This window comes from Geotrypetes seraphini, chromosome 6 (genome assembly GCF_902459505.1).
Source record: "Geotrypetes seraphini chromosome 6, aGeoSer1.1, whole genome shotgun sequence".
Classification (NCBI taxonomy): Eukaryota; Metazoa; Chordata; class Amphibia; order Gymnophiona; family Dermophiidae; genus Geotrypetes; species Geotrypetes seraphini.
This window is the reverse complement of record NC_047089.1, coordinates 211,090,318-211,111,959: the sequence shown is the minus strand read 5'-3', so window position 1 is coordinate 211,111,959 and position 21,642 is coordinate 211,090,318. Positions and strand designations below refer to the sequence as shown.

Below are 21,642 nucleotides of genomic sequence, written 5' to 3'. Positions count from 1 at the left end.
CACCTTTCCATTCTTAATGGATGCAGAATCTAATGTCATGCTAATATTAACATACTTATAGCCCGTTACATCAATGGGTGCTAGAATATATGTGTGTGTGTCTGTCTTTATTTCTTTTTCTCTCTCCTTAGCCGCTTTCTGAATTTCTGTCTTTTCTTTTTTTTTTTTTTTTCCTTGGCTGTCCACAACCACCCCTTGCCTGCTTCCTGTCCATTCTCCCTTCCTTTTACCTCCCCTGTGTCCTCCACCACCCCATCACTGCTCACCTTATCCAGCAGCAGCTCTTCTCCCTTTGTTTTACCTCCCCCCTGTCCATCATCACCTCCTTCCTGCTCCCCCTGTCCAGCAGTAGGCCTCCCTTCATTTTTCTGCCCCCCCCCCCTGTCCATTACATGGGCTCAGTTCCATAGAGAGCAATGGAGAAACCATAGCATTCAAAAGCTGCTCCTAACAGTCTGGAACACAGTCCCACTACTTTTCAGACTCTGGAGCAGCAGGTGTCATCTGCTCCTGCACCTCCCTTCCAGACAGGAAAAGGGGCAGGGAGGCTATGAACTGGAACAAAAAAGAAAACAGTTTCTAATCCAGCCACTCTTCTTCTGCTGCTTCTGTCCCCTGGCCAAATGGCTGGCTGGCTGGCTGGCCTACTCCCCTGGATCGGCGTTCTGTGCAGGAGTTGCGGCCATTTTGAAGATCGGTCTGCCCTGCTCCTTGCCTTAGTATATTTTTAAGACGCGGCGGCTCCTCTCAAGATCCCCGACTGCATCGGACTTCCGACGCAGGTGGGGATCCTGAGAGGAGCCGCTGCCTCGTCTTTCAACTTAAAAATATACTAAGGCAAGGAGCAGGGCAGACCGAAGAACAGCACGCCCGACAGCCGCCGCGTCCGACATCCACCTTGGGGGAGGAGAGAGAGTGTTTTGCGTGCATGCGCACTCCTATCTGCGGTGCCCTACAGCGCACGGAAAACGGAACACGCGATGGGAGTGCGCATGCGCGGCTTAGGCTTTTATTATATTAGATACATACCATATTGTACTGAAAAATATACTGTGAATTTTGAGCCAAAAAAATGACCCAAAAAATTACATTTGAGTCATCCAGGTAGCCAGTACTTCTGTACTCCCTTTACAATGACAGGTGCTGCTTTCCTGCACTCCCCTCCCCTCCCCCCCCTCCCCTCCCCCGGTGACTGGAACTGCTCTTCTGCACTGCACCCCTCCCTCATGACCGATGCCGCTCTCTGTACTCAGCCCACCCAATGTCCAGAGGTGCTCTCCTGCATTGCTCCCCCCTAATGACCGATGCTGCTCTCTGTACCCCCCCCATACACCCGATGGCTGTTATTACTCTGCACTCTACCCCACTGTTGCCACATTCTCCTTACCAGCTCCGTTGGTGCTCCAGACAGCTGATGCCATAGTGACGAATAAAGCTCTTACCGCTGGTGTATGCTGATCTGGTGTGGAACCTTGAGCATCTGCGTATGCTCAAGGTCTGCAGGAGCCCAGATGCTCAAGGCCCCACACTAGACTAGCATACACCAGCGGCAAGGGCTTTATTCATCATTGTGGCATCAGCTGTCTGGAGCACCAAACAGTAAGGCTCTGTCTGTATTAGTGGAACCACATCCCGATCCCTGCTGGGCTGGCTCTTGGGTCATTCCGATGTGAAATTCTTTTTTCCTTGTTCTTAATTCTACCATTAAACTTGCCTTTCTTAATAGCTTACACAATGAAATCCTATTCCATAATTCCCTATCTTATTACAGATATTATAACAATGTGATAATAGTGCTTCATCATCAAACCATATCCACACCGGCAACAGTGTCTTATGATGATGGTATATTCAACATCATTGCACCCACCTGCCTCCTGTTATCTTTAACTAATGCTGTTTTTTTAGAATTATATCTACCTACCTACCTACCTACCTACCTACCTACCTGTGGTTGATGATTCGACAAGCGGGTGGAGCTCTATAAATGACGATTTATCTTGGCACTGTTGACAGATCCCCTGTGAAAATTTCTGTGTGCTGGATCAAAACCCCTGTCAAATCCCTTTATAATAGTAATAATAATAATAACAGTTTATATACCATAGGACCGTGAAGTTCTATGCGGTTTACAAAGATTAAAAGATGGTACAAATTGATTGAACTTAACAGGGTGAAAGCTAGTGATTAACAGCTCAAGGGATCAGTTATTGAGGAGAAAGAGTTGTACGGGTCCAAAATAGTTCTTCTGGAGTAAATCCTTTCGCCTGTCGAATCATCCACCACAGATTCAAAGATAAGTAGGAAATTTATATATAGAATTCTAAAAAACTTTAAAAAACAGCATTAGTTAAAGATAACAGGGGGCAGGTGGGTACAATAAGAACTGCCGCAGCTGGGTCCATCATGCCCAGCAGTTGGCACGTGGTGGACCTCTGGTCAAAGACCAGCGCCCTAACTGAAACTAGCCCTATCAGCGTACGTCCTTGTTCAGCAGGAACGTCTTGAATCCCTGGAGGGTGTTTTCCCCTATTACAGACTCCGGAAGAGCGTTCCAGTTTTCTACCACTCTCTGGGTGAAGAAGAACTTCCTTACGTTTGTACCGAATCTATCCCCTTTCAACTTTAGAGAGTGCCCTCTCGTTCTCCCTACCTTGGAGAGGGTGAACAACCTGCCCTTATCTACTAAGTCTATTCCCTTCAGTACCTTGAATGTTTTGATCATGTCCCCTCTCAATCTCCTCTGTTCGAGGGAGAAGAGGCCCAGTTTCTCTAATCTTTCGCTGTACGGCAGCTCCTCCAACCTCTTAACCAATGATGTTGAATATACCATCATCATTAGACACTGTTGCTGGTGTGGATATGTTATGATGACTGAGCACTATTATCACATTATTATAATACAGTATTTGTAATAAGATAGGGAATGATGGCATAAGATTTCATTGTGTATGATATTAATATAGGGAAGTCCTGATTATTTAATTATCTCCCAATCATATATTATTTCTTCATAGCTGCCACATAAAAGTGACACCTATGACTGAACAATGCGGTCTGCTAGTTGTTGCTAAGTCTCCTAGTGATGGAGAAGCAGAGCAATACTTGACTCGGGACAACAGAGTTTACAGTTTAACCACAGGATGCTATCTTCTGAAAGCTGTAGACCGTGACAGGTGATAAGTTTGGCTTTTTTAAATTCTTTTTCTCCAAATGAACAGGGCTGCCCAAGTCTGGTCCTCGAGATCTACTGGCAGGCCAGGTTTTTGGGATATCCACAATGAATATGCATGAGAGAGATTTGCCTGCACTGCCTTCTTGGTATGCAAATCTCTCTCATGCATGTTTTCCTGAAAACCTGGCCTGCCAGTAGATCTCGAGGACCGGACTTGGGCAGCCCTGGTTTAGGTATTACTCCATTCAACCTAATCATAAGCACTTTTAACATTCACCTTCATTATCAAACTGTACAGTTCTTATTAGGCTGAAAATATTTATGAAGAGATATGGTCTTTGTTTATGACAAAGAACAAAAATTGCTCATAAACGGCCACAGGATAGTGAAGAAAAAGTATCTTCATTTCATAAATTTATTATAGAACAATGAAAATTATACAATTTTGATCTTGGAGAAATTGGAAACATGGATGAAACTCCAATAACGTTTGACCTTCCCAGCAATAGAACTGCAGCAAATCTAGGAGATAAAACAGTTGGTTGTTTTTTGTTGTTTTGTTTTTTGGGAGGGGTTAGGACAACCGGGAATAAAAAGAACCATTTTACTGTTTTCTCTTGTTTGGTGAATTGAATCAAGTTGAGGCTTGTAGTCATTTTTTAAAAGGAAGACATTGCCAAAAACATTAAATTTCCACCATGAATAACTGTGCCTGTACATGCCAAAGGCTGGATGAAGAAGGAACCAAAATGTGACTTGACGAGATCTGGAATAGACCAATATTTCTCAATTCGGTCTGGAGTACTCTTTTGCTAGTCATGTTTTCAGGATATTCACAATGAATATGCATGAAAGTAATTTGCATATAATAGAGATACTGTATGCAAATCAAGTTTTTGCATATTTATTGTGGATATCCTAAAATCTTGACTAGCAAAGAGGTACTCTAGGACCGAGTTGAGAAACACTGGAATAGACGACTGGCTATTCTTTCAAGCAAAAAAACATCCTTGCTCGCTTGGGACATGTTTAAAGCCCATATATCTGAAGACATCAAACAGACATAAACTATCCTTCCCCTCTCTACACGGCATCCTCCACGCAGGTAAACTGGGTAGATCCCTCCTCTCCAAAATCACCGGCCTCTGGAATGACCTCACTGTCCCGCTGCGGAACCTGGACTCCCTCCAACTATTCCGAAAACAACTGAAAACCTGGCTTTTCTCTAGCATATAATAATCTCTTCTCCTGATTACATCCCCTCTTTTATGCTTTATAAACTCTCTCTTCCCATATTTTTTAAACTCTGTAAACCGTGTCGAGCTCCACTTCAGTGGAGAAGATGCTTTATATAAACCTAAGGCTTAGTTTAGTTTAGAAGGCAAAGTCTCTTCAGAGTAACATAACATAACAGATTTATAGACCGCATAACCGTAAGTTCAATGCGGTTAACAAAAAGCTATGCTCTGAAGACAAATTATATTAGAAAAGAACGTGATAATCTAATTGGTCAGGAATTCAGAAAAGTTTAGCAGTTTTCTCAAGTGTTCATAAGAGCTTGACTTGAATATCAGTGGATAAATATCTTTATCATAGTAAGCTGCTTGGTATGAGAGTATATGCTCATAGTATGCAAATTACAATACCTCCCCTGATATTCGCAGGGGTTTCCATTCCAGGAACCCCCCGAATCTTGAAAAACCGCAAATACGGTTTTTCGTGGAGGAGACTGGAGAGGGCAGCGGGAGACGCAGGAGAGAGCAGCCGGAGCGCCGGCGAGGGAAGGAAATCACTCGCTATATGCTCCGACCGCCTCTTCCTGTACTAAAGCAGCTCCTGATTGGTGAGGCCTGACTTTAGTACAGGAAGAGGCGGTCGGAGCATACAGTGAGTGATTTCCTTCACTCGCCGGTGCTCCGGCTGCCCTCTCCTGGTCGGCGGTTCGTGGTCAGAAAATACCGCGAACTGCCGACCGTGAATTTGCGGGGGAGCACTGTATACCAGGTCATCTTACATATGTTTTACAACCACTAGATGTTTGTTTGAATAAACCTTTCAAGGATAATGTGTGAAAGATATGGCATGAACGGATGTCTTCTGGTAAAATACGCTTGACAAAAGCCCAAAATCTGATAAAACCAGACATTGAAACGATTGCAAAATGGGTCAGAGATGCCTGGGAAGACATTCCAGAAGATATGGTAATGTGACATAAATAAGCAATGCCTTTGATGAAGTGAAGATGATGTACTGTATGAAAGCAACAACAGCAGTGATGTCATTGATAATGACAATATATATGCTGATGACATCACAGAAGCTGACTTCCACTGTCTGTTTGGGAATTCTGATGAGGAATCCTGTTTTCAAGGATTTAAAATCATTTATTGATGACGATAAGCTACACTGTGAAGTTAATTGTGTTAAACTTGGGGAAGGGGGGATAGGATGGTAGAGAACAGGAGGATTATGGTGGGAGGGATTGTTTATCATGCTGTTATTGTACTAAATGTTTTGTGGTTTGGACTAATAAAAATATTTAAAGTTTTAAAAAAATTGTGTTAAAACTTATGACAAAGAAGTATAGTCTTTGTAGATTCTCTCACCAGAATCAACCAAATTTCTAATCTCAGTTTTTATTCAAGTCAACATTTTTTACCTCCTTTTGGGGGGGAAAAAGGGCACCTCGGTTTATATTTGGATCAATTTATATTCAAGTCAACATTTTTTACCTCCTTTTGGGGGGGGAAAAAGGGCACCTCGGTTTATATTTTGATCAATTTATATTCACGTATATATGGCATATCAGTATTCTGGAAAAATTATATAGATCCTTTATTGGCAACATCTTTTACCAGATCATTATGAATTGCCCAAAAACAGAACATTTGAGACAATCATCAGTACAATCCCTGTACAGTCCCAAAATTCTGAGTACTTTGTCTCTGGCCAATTTCAGCTTGACTCCAAAAGTTGAACCAAAGACTGGATCCAGTGGGCTTGTACTTACAAGCTTGTTAGGTGAATTGAACAGTCACTCAAATAGATTCACAGTATGTTTGATACCATCATGGCTTTTTATATATTTATTTGATATATACACACATGCCAAACAGATCATTTCAGGAACCTGTTGGAATATAGGACTACACTAGACAATATGAAAAAGCCAACAGGGCACAATCAGAAGCAGCAGGGCAAAGAAGAATAATTTTATGATTAGGGCAATCCTGATCACATATGCAATACTGATAACACAGAAAAGACTCCGATTTAAATAAAGGAATATACAGTCAAACCTCGTTTTGCAAGACGAGCAAAACATTTTTGTAAATCGTGACTCACAAACCGAGCGTTGACTCGATTAGCGAGTCCCCCGCCCGCAAACCAGCATCGCCCCCCCACCCGTGAACCAGCATCGCCCCCCCACCCGCAAACGCTGCCTCCCCTCGCACCAGCATTGCCCCCCCCTCGTGAATGCCCCCTCCCCCCAAGCAAACCGGCATCCCCCGACCAAACTGAAGGCTTAACCCAATCTGGCACCGGCACGCAGCACCAACCCACAGGAGGTGCCAGTGTCTGAAGATCCTGTCTCTTGCCGGACTGGGCCTTGAGCATCTGCACATGCTCAAGGCCTTCTGGCTCCCGCCTCTCTGTGCAGATGCTCAAGGCCAAGTCCAGCAAGAGGCAGGATCTTCGGGCACCGGCACCTCCTGTGGGTTGGTGCTGCATGTCAGTGCCATATAGGGGTAAGCCTTCAGTTCAGGCGGGCAGAGGATGCCGGTTCGTGAGTGGGGGCGATGCCGGTTCGCAGGGAGGGGGATGTGGAAGCACACCATTGGCCTTAGGGGTGGGAGGGTCTTTTGGGGATGGGGTGGGGTAGGGTGGGGTGGAGTAGCGCCGGTGGCCGGGGGAGGGAGAGGTGGAACCAATCAAGCGAGTTTCCTTTACTTCCTAAGGGGAAACTTGCTTTGATATACGAGTAATTTGGTTTATGAGCATGCTTCTGGAATGAATTATGCTCGTAAACCAAGGTTCCACTGTATATCAATTATTAAGACACAGCAATTGACTTCACATCAGGCATACAGGAGAGAGTTCTGGCTTTTAGTACTGGCACAAGAGGACTGGGCCATTGGGCAGGACCTGACACATATACCTCTGCCCTAGTCTCTGACTTGTCCCAGGCTCGCTGTAGCACCCATTTGCTTCCCTGGCTGGCTTCTGCCACCAACTCATTTGTGTAAGTAAATCAGTCATCCCACCAGCTCGCCTCATTTCTGTGGTTTCTCCACAAAATGCCCTGTTTGAATTGAGCTAGGTTTAGTCCAGCAAATAAATGGTTTAACAAGGGTGGAACAAATAGAAACAATGTGCATGCTTAATCTAGACTGCCAAAGAACCTCAAAGTGTCAATGCTTGCTCTTGGAGATAAAGGAATAGAAAGAGCTTCACTTTATCTAGAACAAACTTCAGCTTAGCCCAGTCCAGCAGAGAGGTTGCTCACTTCAAGTCTACCAAGTGGTATCTGTGGTCCCACTGGGACACTGAATACAAGATGCTAAAACCAAATTGCAATTGGTCAAGACTGGCCCCAGTGCTCTAGTTCCCAAACCTGTCCTGGAGGACCACCAGGCCAATCGGGTTTTCAGGCTAGCCCTAATGAATATGCATAAGAGAAATTTGCATATAGTGGAAGTGACAGGCATGCAAATCTGCTCCATGCATATTCATTAGGGCTAAGCCTGAATACCCTGGCCTGGTGGACCTCCAGGAAAGGGTTGGGAACTACTGCTCTAGGGTCCTTCTTACAAAGCTGCTTTGGGAGACACTGAATGCGCTCTTTGTATTCAGTTTCATCATAGAATTTTTTATTTTTATACAATACTTTCATACAGGTGTAGCCACAAATTAAATACAAACAATCAGGGAGACCCAATGGCAGTAGGGCAAGCGAGGACTGGATCCAGTCTTCAGCTACATACAGAAGGCCCACTGTTAAGTGTTGAGCAATAACTTAATTTCATTTGTTTCATTTATTTCCATAACGTTACTCACCAAAACAAAGCAGCATCCATGGCAAGACACAAGAATAAGATGTTAATACAATGACTGACAGTCTCTACCCTGCCACCCTGTCTATTCTGGTGGGCTCACAATCTATCTAATATATCTGGGGCAATGGGGGGATTAAGTGATTTGCCCAGGGTCACAAGGAGCAGCGTGGGTTTGAACCCACCACCTCAGGGTGCCGAGGCTGTAGCTTTAACCACTGTGTCATAGTCGCCCCTTTTTTTAGGGGTTTACTTTATAGATATGTGGGTTTACTTTACAGATCTATATTCGAGTATTATATGCTTGTCTGTATTGTAAAATATTCAATTAAAAAAAAAAAAGTAAAGACAACAGCAGGCCTGGGTGGGACTGGGGACAAACAGTTCTTGGTATGTTAAAGAAGGGGAACCATTTGCATATCTCCGCTTTCTTAGCAACAGCAAAAGAGGGCCGACCTCTGTTGCAAAGCCATCAAACACACACACACTTTATATTAGAACAGTGGTTCTCATCCCTGTCCTGGGGATCCCCCAGCCAGTCGGGTTTTCAAGATATCCCTAATGAATATGCATGAGAGAGATTTGCATATAATGGAAGTGACAGGTATGCAAATCTCTCTCATGCATATTCATTAGGGATATCTTGAAAACCTGACTGGCTGGAGGGTCCTCAGGACAGGGTTGAGAACCACTGTATTAGAAAGAAACATTCCTATACAAGTCAGTGAATGCAGAAATTGTTCTGCGGTATGGCAATACTCAGTCCTGCTGCAAAGTCACTCATCACCTGAATACTCAGTTCACTTAAAAAAAAGAGTTATCAAGAATATTGTTTTTATTTCATGATTCGGCCCATCTACAAATTCACAGTGACCAAACAAGATCCTGTGTATGATATGGAAAAACTCAGTCTTCCTACTAAGTCTCTGATGTGTTCCAAGAACACTTTCCCCCTCTTTTACTAAGGTGTGTTAGCTGATTTAGCGCATTCTAAATGTCAACGCGTCCATAGACTATAATGGACGCATTCGCGTTTAGCGTGCGTGCTAAAATTGATTAGCACGCGCTAAAAAAGTTAGCGCGCGCTAAATCGGCTAGTGCACCTTAGTAAAAAGACCCCTTTGTCTCTGCAGTAGGTCTAGGCTCCGGCTCCCGGAACAAACTCAACGAATTTCTCAAGTGTTTTGTTGATATTTTAGGCAAGAAACTGGGAAGGAGAAAGAGGGTAGATTTTGGGATCAAAATTACAGACCAAACAGATAAGGAATCCCAATATTCTGAGGAAGGAAACAAAATAAAAATAAAAACAAACAAACAAAAAAAAAATCATATCATCAATGAAAGAAAACCCATGAAACAAAGCAAAGCACCAAAGTATCAACAGTAAAAGATGAGAATCAAGAAGCCAGCAAGAGCAGACGATGGGCATTGCAAACAGAAGGGTTTCCTGGAGCCTCCACACCCTCCAGCTTCCCTCCCTTCCTTCCTGAACTCACAAACCAGACATGGCATCCTCAGTTCTTCTTACACCATCAGGTTATAACCAGGCTTCTAATTTTAGTTTTAACTGATAAAATGCCCCGATGCAAAACAATTAAATAGGTGTTTATCGATTTGACAGTAGGAAAAACATCACTTCCCCTGGCTTCTCTTGTATCCTCCACTGAAGTTTTTGCGGCTTTTCTTTGTCACTCCTAAATGGCACAAACATTCGGATGCCACCAGACTTTATCCAGTAGCAGTACCTGTGGCGCAAAAATACCAATACCTTTAACTCTCATTCACTGGAAAATAAACACCCAACACTCCCTCCCCCTTTTACAAAACCGTTGCATGGTTTTTAACATCGGCCGCAGCATAAGAACATAAGAATAGCCTTACTGGGTCAGACCAATGGACCATCAAGCCCAGCAGCCCGTTCTCATGGTGGCCAATCCAAGTCTCTAGTAACTGGCCAAAACCCAAAGTGTAGCAATATTCCATGCTACCAATACAGGGAAACCAGTGGCTTCCCCCTTGTCTTTCTCAATAACAGACTATGGACTTTTCCTCCAGGAATTTGTCCAAACCTTTCTTAAAACCAGCTACGCTATCCGCTCTTACCACAACCTCTGGCAATGTGTTCCAGAGCTTAACTATTCTCAGAGTGAAAAAAAATTTCCTCCTACTGGTTTTAAAAGTATTTCCCTGTAACTTCATTGAGTGTCCCCTAGTCTTTGTAATTTTTGACGGAGTGAAAAATCGATCCACTTGTACCCGTTCTACTCCACTCAGGATTTTGTAGACTTCAATCATATCTCCCCTCAGCTGTCTCTTTTCCAAGCTCAAGAGCCCTAACCATTTTAGTCTTTCCTCATATGAGAGGAGTTCCATCCCCTTTACCATCTTGGTCGCTCTTCTTTGAACCTTTTCCAGTGCTACTATATCTTTCTTGAGATAAGGAGACCAGAACTGAACGCAATACTCCATATGAGGTCACACCATGGAGCGATACAGGGGCATTATGACATTCTTAGTCTTGTTAACCATCCCTTTTTTAATAATTCCCAGCATTCTGTTTGCTTTTTTGGCCGCCGCCGCACATTGGGCGAAATGTTTCATCGTATTGTCTACGATGACACCCAGATCCTTTTCTATGAGCATCGGAGCTGTTACTGCCCCGACCAGTGCTAAAAACACTAGCGTAGTTTTGTAAAAGGAAGGGGGTATTAAATTTGTTCTTTATAGACTAAGGCCTTTAGACCTAGGTGTTAGGACAAGCATTACCATCTACATTTTCTAATTTTATACTGTTCAGTTGACTAGCTGTATCCATGTCATCTAGAAATTCCAGGGGAGTGTCCTAACTTGGCCTATGGGCTTCCGCATCCTGCTTTTCATAGAACGTGGCATAAGGACTGGGCCTGGAGGCTCAGTGTTACTGCTGTGTGCTGCCTTATGGAGGCACCTGGGTTGCATTACGAGCTCAGGTCCTTCAAGGCTCGATATGCTGTGGAAGAAGCACTCGCCACCTCAGGGAAAGGGAGTTATGGTCCAAATAGCAACACTTAGGGCTGGATGCTCTAAAATTGCCGTTAAAATCCTGTGGGTCGTTGTGGTGCCAGTAAATTAATCCTATTTGGAAACAGCAATTGATGTTGAAACAATTTCATATACAAATGAATTTTGTAGAGGTTCGCCGTAATCCCATCCATTCAGTCGTTGGGGAAAGCAACTGACAAATGAAAGAGCTGGTAGGGGAAGCCCCAAACAGCTGAGCAGCAGGGGAATCCCTGAAGCAGCCTCCTGTCATTCAGCTGTTTGGGGCAGGAAGAGTAGGGGTGGGTTCTCTTTTTAATGGGCACAGATGTGTGTAACATGCACATTGTGCCCATTAAAAAAAAAAAATATATATCATCATGCCGGGACACCCCTCCCCCCTTCTCAAACTTAAAAAAAAAAAAATATCAGCAGGAGGGAAGCCCACTTACTCCTGCCTCAGCCACCCAGACCTCCTCCAAACCCTAACCCCCCACATATATATTGCTGATCATCAGAAGGGATGCTCAATCTCCTCTTGCTGCCAGGGGACCCCATGAACCCCCAACCCCTCCCATGCCTCTAAATTGAAAGATCAGCAGGAGGGATGTGAACTCCCTCCTGCCAACAGGCCCGCCTCTTCAAAATGGTGAGCCTTTCCCTTCCCGGTGCACCCTGCGATGTACTGGGAAGGACCTAAGATTCTGATTCAGGCAGCCAAGGCCCATCCCATAGGAAGTCCTTTGGCACCTGGGCCAATCAGAGCCTTAAGATGTTACTGGCAGGGGCCTAAGGCTTTGATTGGTTCAGATACCCAAAGCCCCTCCGCCATTTTGAAGAGGCAGGCCTGCTTGCAGGAGGGAGTGAGCATCCCTCCTGTCGATCTTCAATTTCAGGGGTGTTGGGGGTCCAGCTAGCTGAGGCAAAATGGAGTTAGCTTCCAATCTGCTGATTTTTTATTTTTTTTTTAAGTTTGGGGGGAGGGGAGGTCCTGGCACAACTTTTTTTATTAGTATTTTTAAAGAGGAGAGATATTGTGCAAGTTTAACATATGCACAACTTCTGTGCCCATTAAAAATTTTTTTTTAAAAGCTGCTATTTGGGGCACTTTTTTTTTTTTTTTTACATTAGCGGTACCACAAGACTTTTCAGAGATTTTGAAGCGTTAAAATCTGGTGCTCCCGCTCCTGGCACTCTCACACCAACCTCTCTTCTCTCATACTTATATAATTCCACTGGAGTTCCGTTCCTTCCCTAACCATGTAAACCGTGTCGAGCTCCATCTGCGGAGATGATGCGGTATATAAACCCAAGATTTAGATTAGATTAGATTAGATTAATACTGATGAGCTTTTTGTAATGTATTTACCTACGATTTTTGGAGGCTGCTACAAACCACGGAAAAGACCACAATTTGCCATTTTGTGCATACTTCAATGCTAAACTGGTTGGTGACGACTTTTATGTTCAAATCTATTTTATTAAGCAACAGTAAATACAACAGCAATAACAACCATGATATACATTTTTATCAAACACCCGCGGAGGACTGGACTCTTATGTCCTCCCCGGACCCACCATACCCCCACCCCCCGATAAAGAAACCCCTACCCCCCACCCACCCCTCCCCAACCCCCCACAGATACAGAAAAACTCGGAAGCAGGGAACAGCATAGACAACTAGAAGCTCAGTTTCAGAGGTGGAGTCTATTCAAGACCCGGCTACGACTCTCAGGAGTCAAAATGTTCAAATATGGAGTCCAAGTGTGAACAAAGTCTCTGCTCCGGCGCCGAGAAGAACAAGCCAAACGGGCCTCCCAACCCATAAGTTCATGGAGGCGATTCCTCCAGTACCCGAATGAAGGTGGTTCAGAAGACAGCCAGCAACACAAGATACATTTCTTCCCCAAAATAAAACATTTACTAAGAAATAACTTTTCATAAGAATTGTACATATACAAGAATGAAAAATGGGCAAACAGCATAGACTGCACGGATACTGACACAGGGGTCCGCAACAAGCCCTGTAAAAAGGAGGCCATCTCCGTCCAGAAGGTTTTAAACACAGTGAGTTTTGTGCATCTGGCACTTAAGAGGCTGAGTTTAGGGTCTGCAATTGTAGGGTTCTAGAAGCCCCAGCTAAGGACTATCCCTGCAGTAAATGGATGAAAGTATACTAGGAAAAACTATTCAGGGGTGAGGGGAGGGAATCCTCTCAGGATTTTAAAGTAAAGTTTCACTGTACCAGGTCAAAAGATATCCATTATGCATTAAAAGATGGTGCAGCAAAAGTACACAAACTTTAGCGAGACATCTGTGCACAATTTTGTGGGTGCACGATTCAGAAAGGGTTTCACACAGAATCTAACCCTGCACAAAGGATACAGCTGCAGGGTAGATTAAAATGAGTGGTAATCAGGTTATTAGCTATTCTATCCTATTGCAGAGAAGTGTGTAGAGGACTTTAAAGGCTGAGCACAGTGCAAGAGCTTTAAATGTCATATCTGAAGGGGCACAGAAGGGTGACTTGTTCCTTCTACGGCAGTGGTCTCAAACACGCGGCCCGGGGGGCCACATGCGGCCCGCCAGGTACTATTTTGAGGCCCTCAGCATGTCTATCATAATCACAAAAGTAAAACAGTTTCTTGATCATATGTCTCTTTAGCTATAAATGACAAAAGGAAAGATTGATAAACTATAAAGAGTTTTACCTCATGCAAAATTGTCAATTCTTTAATAAGACATGAACTATTTTTTCAGAGGCCCTCTAAGTACCTACAAATCCAAAATGTGGCCCTGCAAAGGGTTTGAGTTTGAGACCACTATTCTACGGTAACCTCTGGAAGGATTTAATGCCTGTTCTCCCCTCTCTTCCCACTGTGTGAAGAACAAGCATGGATTAATAAAGACAGAATGTGGAAGTGACGATTCTGTACTAACAGCAATTAGAATTTAGCTTATTATTTCTTTCTTTATTTCTGCATTTTAACTTCCCCTGCTCTTGCTCTTATCCTGTTTGTTTTTTCCTTATGATATTGTAAACCTTTACTGCCCTTGGTTTGCCTACCTGAGTCCAGATTAGTTAATTTGTCTTTGTTAATTTCCTTGTTTGTTTCCATCGACATTACCGTATTTTCACACATATAACGCGCGCATTATACAAGATTTTACAAACACAGTATATAAGCTTGCGCGTTATATCCTTGAGCGCATTATACAAGATTTTACAATCATGGTCCAAAGGGCTTCATTGAGTCATCATGCCTTCCCCCTTTTTTGGGTCGCTCTCGCCTTCCCCATCCCGCTGAGAAACTGACCGCGGCAGCGATTCTGAAGTGCTGCTTGTGACCTCCTCTGCCACATTGCACCCCAAATGACGCAACTTTCCTTTTCTTCTTGGGCGGACCGCAGCAGAAGGAAAGCAGGAAGGAGGCCACAGGCAGCACTTCAGAATCACTGCTGCAGTCAGTTAGTGGGACAGGGAAGGCAAGGGTGATGTCAGGCCAGCACCAAAAGAGGGGTGAAGGCATGCCGGTCCACAGGAGTCCTCCCTGAGCTGTGGGGCCCAGGGCAGTTGCCCTGTTTGCCCTCCCCTAATGCCGGCCCTGCTTCCGGGTTAGCGGCAGGCAACTGTAGGACTTGCTGCCACTAATCCGATGAAGCAAGAGAAGAGCCGCAGCCACACAGTCAAAGAGCTGCAGGTTGCCGATCTCTGACCTAAACCATTGAAGGCAGTTTGAAAGTGATGAATTACAAGTGGTTCAGGTATCAAGGGAATTTTCATACTATTTCAGATTTTGGTTGTGATTCTTGAATGATGCTTTGTAATTAATTCCAGTTAAACTTAGGTAAACTAAGGCTTAGCAGGGCTTCAGTGTACAGAATAATTTTTTGATGACCAGAGTATACCCCTTTATTCCTTCCAAATTGCCCAGCAACGATAGAGTTAATCTGCGGGAGGAATATGCGAGGTATACGCTTGGGCACGCTATACCGAAATTTAGTTACATAAATGCTTGGTTCCCGCGCACTATAGGAGTGTGCGCATTTAACATGTATGCGCGTTATTTGCGTAAAAATACGGTAATTACTGCCCATTGCTTTTATTTTTTTTGTAAACTGCTTTGATTTGACTTTTCTGTTAAAAATGGCGGTATAGGAAATAAAATAACTAACTGAGCAGAGGTCTTTTTTTTTTTTTATAAATCTTTATTGATTTTCAAGTAGTGACAGTGCCATGCATATGAATCTGAACGTATAACAAATCAAGAAAAACACTTTGAACTCACAAATATTCGAAAGTAATCTTTTCCCCCACCCCCTTTATTGAATCAATAATATAATACAATTATCCTTCCAATAACCCACTCTTATTTAAAGTAGTAATACATTCCCATCCCCCTCCCCCCACACCCTGGATGTGTAAGGAAATCAGACAAAAATAAAAAGATGCCAATGGGCCCCACACCAAGCTAAATACATTACTATGCCCCGTACTGAGCAGAGGTCTGACCAGGAAAAAAGCAATGTTACTTACCGTAACAGTTGTTATCCAGGGACAGCAGGCAGCTATTCTCACTAGTGGGTGATGTCATCAGACAGAGCCCCGGTACGGACGTCTCACAAGCACGTGTTGCTTGTAGAAACTTAAAGTTTCTAGATGCCCGCACCGCGCATGCGCCGGTGCCTTCCTACCCGGAGATCCGGGCGTGTCTCCTCAGTTCAGGTAGCTAGCCTGAGAAGCCAACCCAGGGGAGGTGGGTGGGACGTGAGAATAGCTGCCTGCTGTCCCTGGATAACAACTGTTACGGTAAGTAACATTGCTTTATCCCAGGACAAGCAGGCAGGTATTCTCACTAGTGGGTGACCTCCAAGCTAACCTCAGTGGGATGGAGGGGGAGTTGGCGACTTAAGAGAATAAATTTTTCAATACTGTTTGGCCAAACTGTCCATCCCGTCTGGAGAGGGTATCCAGACAATAATGTGAGGTGAATGTGTGAACCGAGGACCAGGTGGCAGCCTTGCAAATTTCCTCGATTGGTGTTGATCTGAGGAATGCTACTGAGGCTGCCATTGCTCTGACCTTATGGGCTGTGACCTTACAAGGAAGTGATAATCCAGCCTGGGCATAGCAGAAAGAGATACAAGCCGCCATCCAGTTAGAGATGGTGCGCTTTGATACGGGTCTTCCCAACTTGTTAGGATCGAAGGAGACAAAAAGTTGAGGAGTGGTTCTGTGTGGCTTTGTGCGATCCAGGTAGAAAGCCAAGGCACGTTTACAGTCTAGAGTGTGAAGGGCCGATTCTCCGTGGTGAGAATGAGGCTTAGGGAAGAATACTGGAAGTACAATGGATTGGTTGAGATGAAATTCGGAGACCACCTTAGGCAGGAATTTCGGGTGAGTGCGGAGGACCACCTTGTCATGGTGGAATACTGTGAATGGTGGGTCCGCCATCAATGCCTGGAGTTCGCTGACTCTGCGAGCGGACGTAAGGGCTACAAGGAAAAGCACTTTCCAGGTGAGATACTTCAGAGGGGCCCTGTTGAGTGGTTCAAACGGGGGCTTCATGAGGTGGGAAAGGACTACATTGAGGTCCCAAACCACTGGGGGTGGTTTGAGAGGAGGGTTAACATGGAAGAGTCCTTTCATAAATCTGGCGACCACCGGATGGGCCGAGAGGGGTTTCCCTTGTAGAGGCTGGTGGAACGCCGCAATAGCGCTCAGGTGGACTCGTATGGATGTGGACTTGAGCCCAGATTGAGATAGGTGCAGGAGATAGTCCAGCACGGAGGATAAGGAAGCTCGCTGAGGTTCCTTTGACTTAGAAACGCACCATGAGGAGAATCTGGTCCATTTCTGGGAGTAGCATTGTCGAGTGGCGGGCTTCCTGGAAGCTTCCAAGACCTCCCTCACTTCTTGTGAGAATTGGTGAGGGGTTACGTTGAGAGGAACCAAGCTGTCAGGTGGAGAGACTGCAGGTTGGGATGAAGTAGTGATCCTTGATGTTGAGTAAGTAGTGAAGGAAACACTGGAAGTGGTACTGGTTCCCTGCTGCTGAGTTGAAGTAGGAGGGAGAACCAAGGTTGTCTGGGCCACCGAGGGGCTATTAGAATCATGGTGGCCCGTTCGAGTTTCAGCTTGACCAGAGTCTTCTGGATCAGCGGGAATGGTGGGAACGCATATAGAAATCGTTTCCCCCAGTTCAGTAGAAAAGCATCTGCCTCGAGGCGATGAGGAGTGTAGATCCTGGAGCAAAACTGAGGCAGTTTGGCGTTGTGGGGAGCCGCAAAGAGGTCTATCTGAGGCGTCCCCCATTGCGTGAAGATTTGGTGAAGGGGGTTGGAATGGAGAGTCCATTCGTGCGGTTGTAGCAGACGGCTTAGTTTGTCTGCTATGACGTTGTTCTCCCCCTGGATGTATACTGCTCTGAGTAGGGCGTTGTGGCGCACCGCCCAGTCCCAGACTCGTAGAGCTTCCTGGCAAAGGAGGGACGAGCCCGTGCCCCCTTGCTTGTTGATGTAATACATGGCAGCCTGATTGTCTGTGCGAATGAGGATTACCATGTCGTGAAGTAGATGTTGGAAAGCTTGGAGCGCATTGAAGATGGCTCTGAGTTCCAGTAGATTGATTTGGTGTAGTCTTTCCGCACTGGTCCAGAATCCTTGGGTGCGGAGACCCTCCAGGTGGGCCCCCCATGCGTAATTCGACGAATCGGTTGTGAGGACTTTCTGATGGGGGGGAGAGTGCATCAGCAAACCTCTGGATAGATTCGAAGAGGTCATCCACCAAAGTAGAGACTGCCGAAGAGCAGGTGTGACTACGATGCGTTTGGATAGTGGATCGGATGTCTGATTCCACTGTGATGCCAGGGTCCACTGGGGGATCCTGAGGTGGAGTCTGGCAAAGGGTGTCACGTGTACTGTGGAGGCCATATGGCCCAGGAGCACCATCAGTTGTCTCGCCGGTATGGTTTGGTGAGTGACCACCGACTGGCAGAGATGAAGAAGAGACTCCATGCGTTGCCGGGGCAGGAATGCTCGGAGTCGGGTGGTGTCCAGGACCGCTCCGATGAAGGGGAGGGACTGGGTGGGTTGTAGATGGGACTTGGGGAAGTTGATCTCGAAGCCCAAATTCTGGAGGAAGTAGGTTGTAGCCAAGGCCGCCGAAGTGACCTCTGGGGCTGACGGGGCCTTGATGAGCCAGTCGTCGAGGTATGGAAAGACCTGTAGACCCCTGTCCCGGAGTGCTGCGGCCACTACCACCAGGCACTTTGTGAAGACTCTGGGGGACGAAGATAGGCCGAATGGTAGCACTCGATACTGTAGGTGCAGATTTCCCACCCGAAATCTGAGGAACTTTCGGGAGGCCGGGTGAATGGGGATGTGAGTGTAGGCCTCCTTGAGATCCAGGGAGCATAACCAGTCGTTCTGCTCGAGGAGGGGGTATAGAGAAGCCAAGGTCAACATGCGAAACTTCTCTTTGACCAGGAACTTGTTGAGGGCCCGAAGGTCTAAAATGGGTCGCAGGTCGCCCGTTTTCTTTGGGACGAGGAAGTACCGGGAGTAAAACCCTCGGTTCAATTGGTCTGACGGGACCGTCTCGACAGCCCGAAGCTGAAGTAAGGTTTGGACTTCCTGAAGAAGAAGGGCGGTCTGTGTCGAGCTTGAAGGATACTCTCTTGGAGGATGGTCCGGGGGGACCCGGTGGAATTGAAGAGAGTATCCTTCTCTTATGATGGAGAGGACCCATAGGTCCGTGGTTATGGCCTCCCATCGGTGGTAAAAAAGATGGAGGCGGCCCCCTATGGGAGAGGCCGAGGTTATGCTCCCGGGAGGGGCGTCAAAAGGGCTGGGGAGCCTTAGGTACAGCCGGTGGCTGGGGTTTTTGCTGAGACTTCTGGGGGGGTTGTCTCTTCGCAGGCTGTCTCGCAGCGGGCGTTTGTCTGGGCATGTAACGCCGCTGGTAAATCAGGGGTGGCCTGGAAGGTCGAGACTGTTGAGGTTTGGGTTTGGGCCGCAGGATGGATTGAAAGGATTTTTCATGATCCGACAGCTTCTTGGTAACAGTTTCGATAGACTCATCGAACAGGTCAGCTCCAGCACATGGTACGTTGGCGAGTCTGTCCTGTAGGTTGGGATCCATATCGATAGTACGGAGCCATGCCAGGCGACGCATAGCTACCGCGCTTGCGGCGGCGCGTGCCGAGAGTTCGAATGCATCGAAGGAGGATTGCATCAGCTGGAGTCGTAATTGGGAGAGGGAGGCTACCACTTCCTCGAACTCGAATCGAGCTTGGTTGTCTATGAACGGAGTGAACTTGCGGAGTACCGGCAAGAAGAACTCCAGATAGGAAGAGAAAAAGAAGTTGTAGTTTAGCACCCGTGACGCCATCATGGAGTTTTGGTAGAATTTTCTACCAAATTTGTCCATCGTTCTTCCCTCTCGGCCCGGCGGTACCGAGGCGTAGACCTGGGAGGGATGAGAGCGTTTAAGGGAGGACTCGACCAGTAGGGATTGGTGGGAGAGTTGGGGGCCCTCGAACCCTTTATGGTGCACGATGCGGTATCGAGCATCGAGTTTGCTGGGGATCGCCGGTATGGAATACGGCGTTTCGAAGCACTGCATGAAGGTCTGGTCCAGTAATTTATGCAAGGGGAGCCGAAGCGACTCCGTTGGAGGGTTAGGTAAGTGCATGGTGTCCAGATACTCTTTGGAGTATCTGGAGCCCGTGTCAAGGGTCACATCCAGATCATCCGCCATTTGTCGGAGGAATGATGAGAAGGACAATTGTTCCGCCAGTGTCAGTCTGTGGGACGGGCTGGAGGAGGATGAGGCCTCCAGGTCCGTGGACATCGGGGAGTGACAAGGAGAATCGGGTACCGGTGTCTCCTCGTACTCCGGGCCTCTCAGAGGGGACACCTCTGATGAGGAGTATCCCCTACGTTGCAGTTTTTTCTGCGGTGACACCTCCGAATGGCGTGAGGAGTGCCAGGATGAGTGTCTCGATCGGTGCCCGTCTCGGTGGCGGGACGGGGATCGGGATCGTCTGTGCATCGCATGGTCTCCCGAGGTCCCCAAGTGGATAGGGCTGGAAGCGGTGGATCGCAACTGGGTTTGCGATGCGGGTTCTTGCGATGCTACCCAAGTCTGGTAAGGAGTACGGAAGAACTCTTCCTGACTATGCCCAGGGCTTCGAGTATCGAGTGGAGGTCTGGTCCCATGTTGGCGCGGAGGCGTAATGGGTTCTAATGGCGGCATATCGGTAAGCGAGGCTTGCCGCGTGGGCATCGCCGCCCTCCCCCGTTCGTCCTCGTCGGTTGTCGAGGTCGAACGGTGTGGGGGAGGGGGAGGGGGCGGACCGCCCCTTTGGATCGGTACCGGGAGGTCACCCTGTATGGCAGCGATGAGCCCGGGTCCGATGGTCTGCATGAGCTCAACGAATTGAGCTTCCAGCACGGACCGTAGCGAAGCCGATAGGGAGGGATCCGCACCGAAAGGGGGTCCTCCTGCACGGGCATCGCGCTCCTTCGAGGTCAAGTGCTTCTGCTTAGTAGCTTTCGGCACTTTGATGACCATTGGTGGCACTGTGGAAGGAAGAGGTACCTGAACCGAGGAGACCGGGGCAGGCACCGACGTCGAGCTCGTGGATGGTGTCGGGGTGAGCGATGCCGGTTTCACCACGCTCGATGCAGGGGTGGTCGATGCCGGTTTCGCCCGAACCGGGGAGGTATCAGATGAAGTGGAGGCTGTGGGATCCTTAGCTGCGTCCATCTTGAACATCGATTCCCACAATAGGCAACGCCGCTTGAATGAGCGTGCCGTAAGGGTAGAGCAAGGCCCGCACGATTTCGGGATGTGGTCAGGGCCCAAACACTGCAAACAGCGCCAGTGAGGGTCCGTGAGTGAAATCGCGCGTTGGCACTTGCTGCACTTCTTAAACCCGGTGATTGGCCGGGACATAGGCCGGAAAATCTCCGCCGCTAGGTCGAAGCCAGTGGGCCTGAGCCACGTGGCCGGCCCGTTCGACCCGCCGGAGGAAATAATCTTCTTTTTTTTTTTTTTTTTTTGAAAAAGAAAAGAACTGTTAACTGTAATTAAAAGAAAACGAAAACGCGGACAAGGAAGGCAAATTTAACTGAATTCAGCTAGCGCATGAAGAAGTTGAACTTCTCAGCTCCGCGGAAAAGAAAGAACTGAGGAGACACGCCCGGATCTCCGGGTAGGAAGGCACCGGCGCATGCGCGGTGCGGGCATCTAGAAACTTTAAGTTTCTACAAGCAACACGTGCTTGTGAGACGTCCGTACCGGGGCTCTGTCTGATGACATCACCCACTAGTGAGAATACCTGCCTGCTTGTCCTGGGATAAAAATTGTTATTGTACACATGCGCTAGA

The 21,642-nt window shown here is 46.7% G+C and overlaps 1 protein-coding gene across 1 annotated transcript in view; it reads right to left on the bottom strand.

Moving 5' to 3' along the window:
* Positions 1-21,642, bottom strand: part of LOC117362604 (G protein-coupled receptor kinase 5-like) — a 232,139-nt gene that overhangs the window by 114,820 nt on the left and 95,677 nt on the right. The window lies entirely within an intron of this gene.